Raw genomic sequence first — 9,809 nt, forward strand, 5'->3', positions numbered from 1 at the left:
ACCATGGGATACGAGGCAAACAAAAGTCACTTCTAACATAGACACCATGTATATGCTATCGGTTACTACTCTAGCGGTGGCCAGGAACTTTCGTATTTATCAGGAGTCCTCTTACTAGAGCAACCGCCATGGGGATGAACGACGAACCCACAAGAATATAATGACCAAAACTAATCTTAAAGTAGAACTCACTACCTCAATTTAGTTCGTGGTCTAAACATGTATGTATGAGAGATTAAGCATATTGTTTCATATGTTCAATGAATACCATAAGAACTTTTGCTCTAATTTCATAACTGTATAATGATATTCTAAGAGCAAGAACAAAGAAGAACTCTTCATATTGATCATACAAAGAATTCTCCAAAGTACAAGCTCTCCAATGAACCTTCTTGCCTTTCTCCAAATAAAACTAAAAAATAGTAAAAGATACAAGTGGAGGGAAACTCCTGCCTATGGTGGGGCACCTTTGGTGTCCCCTAGCATAGCAGGTCCCAAGCCCTAGGTAAATGAGGAGGGTTGTGTTAGGCATGGTGAGCCAATGTAAAAACTTAGCCACATTTATGGAGATGTAACCCAAAAGAATCCTATTAGGGCGTAACCCTTATGATGTGCCGGGTTGCTGATCTGGGCATGGTGTCAAGTGAGCAAGGATCGGGATGTCGTATCCTTAGTGGCGTGCCACATCGGTGCCTGGGTGTGGTGCAAAATGAGCAAGGGTCTTCACACCTACCTCGGCGGGTGCAAAGGGTAAGAAAGCTAGTCAAGCCAACTAGGATGCGTTTAGGTAGCTAGAATGTAGGGTCCCTTACGGGTAGGTTAAGAGAGTTAGTGGACATAGCGGTTAGGAGGCGTGTTAATATCTTATGCATCTAAGCAGACTAAATGGAAGGGGCAGAAGGTGAGGGAGGTGGACAATACCGTCTTCAAGCTCTGGTACATAGGGACAACTTCAAATAAAAATGGAGTATCAGTTTTGATTGATAAGAGCCTCAAGGATGGTGTGCTGGAGGTGAGAAGGCAATGGGATAGGATCATCTAAGTCAAACTTGTCATTAGTGATATGGTCTTAAACATAATTGGTGTGTATGCCCCCCAAGTAGGCCATGATGAGAGTGCTAAGCGATTTTTCTAGGAAGACTTAGATCGCTTGGTTAGAGCTAGTCCCTAGTAGCGAGAAGCTCTTTATAGGAGGTGATCTTAATGGCCATGTAGGTACATCAAGTGTAGGTTTCGAGGTGGTTCATGGGGGTTTTGGATATGGTAGTAGGAACCAGGAGCGAGAGGAAGTCTTAGACTTCGCTATAGCTTTTGATCTGATGATAACTAACACTTTCTTTCATAAGAGACAGTCCCATTTAGTGACCTTTAGTAGTGGCTAGTACTCTAGTCAAATTGACTTTGTCCTTACAATAAGGAGGGATAAATGAACATGCTTGGACTGTAAGGTGATACCTGGAGAATGTGTGGTCGCTTAACATAAGCTGGTGGTGGCTGACTTCCACTTTCTGGTGCAAGGTCATGGGAACAAACAAGCTAGGGTTGCTAGAATGAAGTGGTGGAAATTAGAAGGGGAGACATCAAAGGTCTTTAAGGAAAAGGTCATTGAAGAGGGCCCTTGGAAGGATGAAGGCTGATGCAAATAGCATGTGGGAGAAGATGGCAACATGCGTTCGGAAGGTTGCTTCAAAAGTGCTTGGAGTGACCAAAGGGAGCAGAGGCATCTCGAAAGACACTTGGTGGTGGAATGAAGATGCGCAAAAGGCTATTAAGGAAAAGAATGAGTGCTATAAGCACTTGTATCATGATAGGTGTGTAGACAACATAGAGAAGTACAAGGTGGCAAAGAAGACTACAAAACGAGCGATGAGTGAGGCAATGGGGTGGGCCTATGAGGACCTTTACCAATGTTTGAGTACAAAGGAAGGAGAGAAGGATATTTATAGGATGGCTAGGGCTCATGATAGGAAGACAAGGGACTTCAACAAAGTCAAGTGCATAAAGTATGAGAGGGAGCAGCTCTTGGTGAAGAAGGATGAGATCAGACATAGATGGCAAGAGTATTTTGATAAATTGTTCAATGTTGAGAATGAGAACACCACCATTTAGCTAGATGACTAATTTGATGACACTAATAGGCTGCTTTGTGCCGAGGATTCAAGAATTGGAGGTTAAAGAAGCCTTGAAAAAGATGAAAAGGGGCAAAGCTGATGGGTCCTAATGGTATCCCAATCAAGGTGTGGAGATGTCTCAGGGATATAGCTATAGTATGGCTAACCAAGATGTTCAACGATATCTTTTGATCGAACAAGATGCCTGAGGAGTGAAGAAGCATATTGGTACCAATCTACAAGAACAAGGGATATATCCAAAGTTGTACTAATTATCGGGGAATTAAGTTGATGAGCCACACTATGAAGCTATGTGAGAGAGTCATTGAGCAGTGCCTATGAGGAACGACACATATAGCAACAAACCAATTTGGTTTCATGCCTGGAAGGTCAACCATAGAAGCAATCTTCTTAATAAGACAAGTTATGGAGTAGTTTATAGAGCAGAAGAAGGACCTCCACATGGTTTTCATTGACTTGGAGAAGGCTTATGATAAGATACCAAGAAATGTTATGTGGTGGTCTTTGGACAAACATAAAGTCCCAACAAATTATGTGACCCTCATCAAGGACATGTACAACAATGTTGTGACTAGTGTTTGAACAAACGATGGTAACATAGATTACTTCCCGATTAAAATTGGACTTCATCAAGGGTCAACCTTAAGCCCATATCTCTTTGCCTTGGTAATGGATGTGGTTACTAGGAACATACAAGGAGATATCCCTTGGCATATGTTGTTCACTGATGATGTAGTGTTAGTGGACGAAGGCCAGGCGGGAGTAAATAGGAAACTAGAGTTATGGCGGTAGACCCTTGAGTCTAAAGGTTTTAGATTGAGTAGAACTAAAACCGAATACATGAGATGCAACTTTGGTAGGGCTGCACTAGGAGTACGGTGATGTGAGTTTGGAAGGTCAAGTAGTGCCTAAGAAGGATACCTTTTGGTATTTGGGATCGATGCTATAGAGGGATGGAGATATTGATGCAAACGTTAGCCATAGAATCAAAGCAGGGTGGATCTAGTGGCGACAAGCTTCTGGCATTCTCTGTGACAAGAGGGTACCACAAAAGCTAAAATGCAAGTTTTATAGGTTAGCGATTAGACCAGCTATGTTGTATGGAGCAGAATGTTGGCCTACAAAGATTCGATATGTTCAACAACTGAGTGTTGTAGAAATGCGTACGTTGCGATGGATTTGTGATCACACAAGAATGGACCAAGTTCAGAATGATGATATACGTGATCCCCTAGGGGTAGCACCAATTGAAGAAAAGCTTGTCCAATATCGGTTGAGGTGGTTTGGCTATGTCCAAAGGAGACCTCCAGAGGCACCTGTGCATTGTGGAGTCCTTAGCCAAGCCAATAATATGAGAAGAGGTAGAAGAAGACCAAAATTGACATGGGTGGAGGCAATAAAAAGAGATTTGAAAGCTTGGGATATACTTAGAGATATATGTTTGAATAGGAGTTCTTGGAAAGCAGCTATTGAAGTGCCTGAACCGTGACTTGGGGCTCTTGGTGGGTTTCAACTTTAGCCTACCCCAACTTGCTTGGGACTGAAAGGCTATGTTGTTGTTGTTGTTGATACAAGTGGAGGGAGAGAGACCTCAAGTGTGGTGTGTGTTGAGAAGAGCACCTACATCCTATATTTATACATGTTGAGGTTGGTTTGGCGCATGGTAAAACAATGATTCTACAATACAAGTGGAAATAGGTCAATATAAATAATATATGTGTGTAAGTAATGCTAGTTCTCCTCTTTTTGTATCTTATATGGCGGTCAAATTTGGTCGATAAGGACCGCCAACAATAGGTTATCTCTTAATTAGTAGCTATTCATTAGTATTGGTTCCACCATCTAGTTAGGGTGCTTTGATCTCATTTCATCGGAGCTCGGATCAAAGTAGTGAGTTTATAGATTAAGCATGGTGCTTAGGCTATAGATTACCTATGGATATGTCTAGGCCTCCGTATAGATTGTGGTAGGTGGTAAGTGATGACAGCCTTGTCCATCCTCTGTATTCCACCATGATAGGTCTATTTATTAAATCATAGGGCTCAGTGGCAGACCTTGTCTATTTAACTCTCCTAGTTGGTAGGCGGGTTGTGCCCCAAAGTACTAGCGCATTTCTCCTAGTCATTAGTTCACCCTTAGTTACTTGAAAGATAAATCGCTCGCTCTCCCACCTAGCTATCTCTAGTGTAGCTTGTTTAGTAGTTTAGTTTAGGTAGTTCACATTCAACTTCCACTATTGTTCACCTACCTAGGATACACTTAGGCTTCCCTTAGCAATCTACCAGTAAATATAAATTCTAGCTTTTCGCCTTCCTATGGGAAAAATATAAATTCAACACTTGGTACTCACCGAGCAAACTGCTACGTGATAGTTCTGTGCGCTTGCTGAAATTCCTCCAATAGTTGTTAAGAAGTATCAACAAGCATTTTTGGTGCCGTTGCCGGGGAAGGCAACTGGCCTCGAATTTATATTTCTAGTCTTGGTAACTAGTCTTTTAGTTATCCTAAGTAGTTTATCATTTTTTCTTCGTACCCTATCAATATCCTACACAATCATGGGTGACAAGTCCATTCATGATTTTTCTACACCCTCGACTGCTAATGTAGCCCACCGGACCCAATTGTCGACAGAATATCATCGGTAGTCCTCCGAGGGGTATCCCACGAAGGTAGATTGATCGGCAAAGATGTGTGTAATCGAGAACAAGAAGGCAACAGAGACACTAAGAGTTAGATAGGATCGGGTCCGTCAGCGCGATGTAATACCCTACTCCTGTGGTCTGTTGGATTTGTATTGGCTATCGTATGATATTGCGTGTGTTTTGAGGGGGTCCCTATCCACCTTATATAGTCTAGGGGGTAGGGTTACAAGTTGGTTAGATCTAGGAGATAACCGGAAAGTAATAACAGATTACATGAATCATGGGATCAAACGTATCCTAATAGATCTCATAGTATCTTTAGGATATCGCCCTTGATGTCTTGCGGTGCACGCCGAGCAGTGCCATACACCATAGGTCTTCGTCTTGTGGGCTGGATCACCGCTGGGAGCATAGCCCATGTAGTTTGCCATGGGTATCCAAGGTCGTTCCCCCCTATAGCTAGTCCCATGAGTGCCTTGTATCCGATGTGCAATGTCATCTTGAGCTTAGTCCGAGCAGGTGTTAACAAAGCCGAGCAGTCAGACTCATAGTCCAACCACCCTAATGAGTCACCGAGTAGTTGTGAATCAGTCACCGAGCAGAGTATCCCAAGTAAGGCTTGCCAGAAGGATGTAAGGAGCTCAAGTTCAAAAGCTGAAAATTTTCTCGCTGTGAACCAAGTGTGCCCACTTAGTCCCCGAGCCTGACAGTAGGTAACGCAATCACGTGGTGCTAGAGTCCAAAGTAGAAGAAAAGCAAAAAACTAGCCAAGCAGGCAGCCAGTCCTTGGGCAGAGCCCTAAAATGAGAAACGCACATTCACTGCAAGGTGAAGTGTGCCCACTTAGTCCCCGAGCCTGATAGTAGGGACGTGGTCATGCGGTGCTAGGGTCAGAAACAGCAGTAACTAGGAGAAAAGTCCCTAGTATGGTGAGAAACTAAATCATAATGATGACGTAGTCTCCGAGACTGCTGGAAGATTAAGAAGAAATCTTGTAGCAAGATTAAAGAAGTTTAATGAGAGCTTGTCAATGTCATCTGCCATGTACTTATCAAGACCCCAAACGTGCTGCCCAAGATCAGCACCCTGATCCGAGCAGCATGGAGTAACTTGATAGCACACTGATGAGACGTAGCAAGATCCGACCACCGAGGGAGTCCCCAGCTCAGCTGGCGATGCTTGCACAAAGAATCCGAGCACCAAGGAGTCCCTAGCACAGCTAGTGATGCTTGCATGAAGAATCCGATCACCAAGGAGTCCCTTGGCGCAGCTAGCGATGAAACCCATGCGATGAGCAGTCCAACCAACTGGTCGGCGGCGAAGTGAACGCCGAGCAGGAATGAGTGCCGAGCAGGAGGGAGCGCTGAGCAGGAGTGAGCACCGAGTAGGAGCGAGCACCAAACAGGAGTGAGCACCGAGCAGGAGTGAGCGCCGAGTAGTCCGACTAGTTGGTTGGCAATCAAGTCCGTCTGATAGGTGGTTCGACCACCTGGATGATGACCATCTTGTCTAGTTCCTAAGCATAAGCTCGTTGACCAAGCCATGCCCCTATGAAACAAATGTGTAGAATATGTAGTATATGATGTAAAAATAAAATATATGAATTCCGGAGAAGAATCAGCAATGGTGATAAAATAGCGTATGCAGCTTGGCGATCAGTTGGTGTGAACACTTAGTGTTATTCTGAAGATATGTTCATATTTAATATAAATCGCCCTACCAGTTAGTGTGTAGCTGAGTCTCCAGCCCTAGCTAGCCTGTTAACCATAACGTGGAGCATGGGGCCCGCATGCGTGTAGGAAGAACAAAGCGTTGCTAAGGAGCCGCTGCCGACCACCCATAACATAGAGGGCAGACGCTCGTGCACATGTAGGGAGGAGCCAGAGACAGGGCCGTCTCTGGGGATATCCGAGCATCAACATGATTGTTCGGGGATTTGCCTTAGACTTAGCTGTATGTCATCTTTAAGATGGTATACTTGAAAGAAAATCATTTGAAGAACAAATATGGAGAAAATAGTTTGGAGAAACATTGCAGCGATATATGAAGGTTGGGGAATATTTAGAAAAATAATAAAGCGTGACTTAGCTTTAAACAGAATGCCTGGTCGGTGGTGCATGGCGTTATCTGATCAGCATTGACGAAATTGCCCGACCCTCGAGCTTTCTAAACTATCGTCATGACGGCGATCGCGGTTGTCACGGTGCTGTTCTTCACGGCGATCATCATTGCTGACGCGATAGGTGGTCGGTGTAAGTAGTCCGAGCGGCTCGCTTAGCGGCTCCGGCGGGAGAGTGGAGTCGTAGTAGAACAGGCGTAATCGATAGCCATGACCGAGTAGTCGAAACTGCTTCCTAGTAGGTTCTTGATCAAGCTGAGCAGTTGTCAAAGTAGTTCTTGGTCGTCTTCCAGGTTGTCGCCGTGCAACTTGCATGTATACACGCATGCAAGCCTCAACAATTAATTAGCTTGTATATGGCTGTACAGGACTCAGCTTGCATTGCATGCTTTGTAGATGGATGTGAGACCACATAGCTTTCTCCTCTATGTAGATTGATTCATAGCCCCCCCCCCCCTCTGTTGATTGCGTCGGAGCCATGATGGCGTTGAGGTCTTGATCTTCGAGAGTTATTGCCGCTGCTATAGATGGATTTGTACTCCTTCCCGTACATTGGCACAGTGTCGGATCATGACAGTAATACACGCATCCATCCTCCTATACCTGAGTGATCCATGCCTGTAGATACATGTACATGCAAGAAGCCATGTTCTGATCAGCTTGCATGTTGTCCGATCTATTTATGTCTTCATGTTCTCATTCTTGATGATGGATTTCCGGCTAACATGCATGATGTCGAGTGCTGGAAACGATGGTGAAGGTTGATCCTGGCGGGAATGTCGATCCTCGAGAGTCTTCTTTTGTCGCCAGTTGTAGATGGATTCCGCCATTAACGAGTTTCTCGGGATGACAACAAGATGTAGACGTCGGTATGCAATGGAGGTCGCTGAGTTGCAGCCGTAGTAGATTGATTCCATCACCGAGTTGCCTGCCATATGGTGGAATTGAGGTCTGCCATCTTGTTTACCATAGGATTAGCATGCACAGCCCCTACCTGGCGCACCAACTGTCGATAGAATATCATCGGCAGTCCTTCGAGGAGTATCCCACAAAGGTAGATTGATTGGCAGAGATGCGTGTAATCGAGAACAAGAAGGCAATAGAGACACTAAGAGTTAGATAGGTTTGGACCGTTAGCGCAATGTAATACCCCACTCCTATGGTCTGTTGGTTTGTATTGGCTATCGTATGATATTGCGTGTGTTTTGAGGGGTCCCTGTCCCACCTTATATAGTCTGGGGGGTAGGGTTACAAGTCGGTTAGATCTAGGAGATAACCGGAAAGTAATAACAGATTACATGAATCATGGGATTGAATGTATCCTAATAGATCTCGTAATATCTTCAGAATATCGCCCTTGATGTCTTGTGGTGCACGCCGAGCAATGCCATGCACCGTAGGTCTTCGTCTTGTGGGCTAGGACCGCCCCTAGGAGCGCTTGCCCATGTAGTTTGCTGTGGGTATCCAGGGTCGTTCCCCCCACACTAATGCTATCAATGGGAACACTAACTTTGAGTTTAAGCCAGCGTTAATTACGATGGTTCAAGCTAGTCCATTTTGTGGGAAAGCCCACGAGGATTCAAATGCTCACCTCCAATATTTTTTGGAGATTTGTAGCACATTCACCATTAAGGGAGTGAACTAAGAGGCTATACGTCTTCGCCTTTCCCCTTCTCTTTAGTTAGGAAAGGCTAAGCAATGGTTTTACTCTAACCGCAACACTATAGACACATGGAACAAGTGTTCCAACGCTTTCCTAGTTAAGTTTTTCCCTTTGGGGAAGACTAATGCTCTTCGCAATAAGATCTCTAGTTTTCAACAACTAGCAGATGAGTCGATTCTTGTAGCTTGGGAACGAATGCAAGAGTACATCTCTGTATGCCCACACTGTGGCATGGAAGACTAGCTTTTGATCCAGAACTTCTACCACGGACTAGTGCCATTGGATAGGACCATTTAGATTCTGCTGGTGGTGGAGCATTCTTTTCGCTAAGTGTTGTAGATGCCAAAACACTAATCTAGAAGATGGTTTCCAACCAAGGATGGAGTGACGATCGACTCCAACCCCGTAAACGATGTATGCATTCAGTTAAAGAAATTGGCATGCTTGCAGCCTAAGATGGATCTGCTCGCAAAGCTGAGTAGAACATTATGAGAAGGTGAGTGCCCAAGATACACTAAATCTATGGATTTTCACATGACTTGCAAAGTCTATGGAGATGTTGGACATTCGGAAAATTTCTAGTCCCGAGACCTAGGAGGATCTTAACTTCGTCAGCACTGACAATGGGTTTCATCCAACACAACATCATGGATGGAATCAACGCTCCAACAACCAAGGAGGTAACAGTTATTACTCTTCTCAATGTATGAATAACCAAGGTAATAATAGTTATGCTTTCCTTAAAGATCTTGTTTATGTCAGAGTAGAATGACTGATAGCATTAATAAAAAGCTACATGCTCATGACAAGATATTGGAAAATATAAATCCTAAATTGGATGAGTTTTCTTCTACTTTAAAGAATCAACTTAGTTTCTATAAAATGATAGAAACCCAATTAGCTCAAATTGCTGCTGCTATCCCATCCTATGAAAAAGATAGAATTCCTAGCAAACCTGAAGGAACCATGGAGACAGCCAACCTTGTTACTGGCAAGGTATGACTTTTTGAAAATGGTTGGGGATTTCCTATTAAGAAAGGTGATCCTAGGAACCCCGTCATTACCTATTCCATAGGACCCCATACTTTTCATAATGCCATTTGTCATCTAGGGTCTAAATTAACATCATGTCTAAGAAAACTTATGATAGATTATTTTACACTCCCCTAGCTTCAACCTCAGTTTACTTACAATTAGCCAAGAAATCCACCCGTTATCTCGAGGGAGTAGCCAAGGATTTATTAGTTAAAGTT

At 43.9% G+C, this 9,809-nt stretch overlaps 1 non-coding gene across 1 annotated transcript; it reads right to left on the bottom strand.

The window, feature by feature from the left end:
• Positions 1–8,680: 8,680 nt before the first annotated feature.
• On the bottom strand, positions 8,681–8,789 carry LOC136514577 (small nucleolar RNA R71). The gene has a single exon (XR_010773732.1). It is a non-coding gene; the product is annotated as a small nucleolar RNA R71 (small nucleolar RNA).
• Positions 8,790–9,809: the final 1,020 nt, after the last annotated feature.

The sequence above is a fragment of the Miscanthus floridulus genome, chromosome 16 (genome assembly GCF_019320115.1).
Source record: "Miscanthus floridulus cultivar M001 chromosome 16, ASM1932011v1, whole genome shotgun sequence".
Lineage (NCBI taxonomy): Eukaryota > Viridiplantae > Streptophyta > Magnoliopsida > Poales > Poaceae > Miscanthus > Miscanthus floridulus.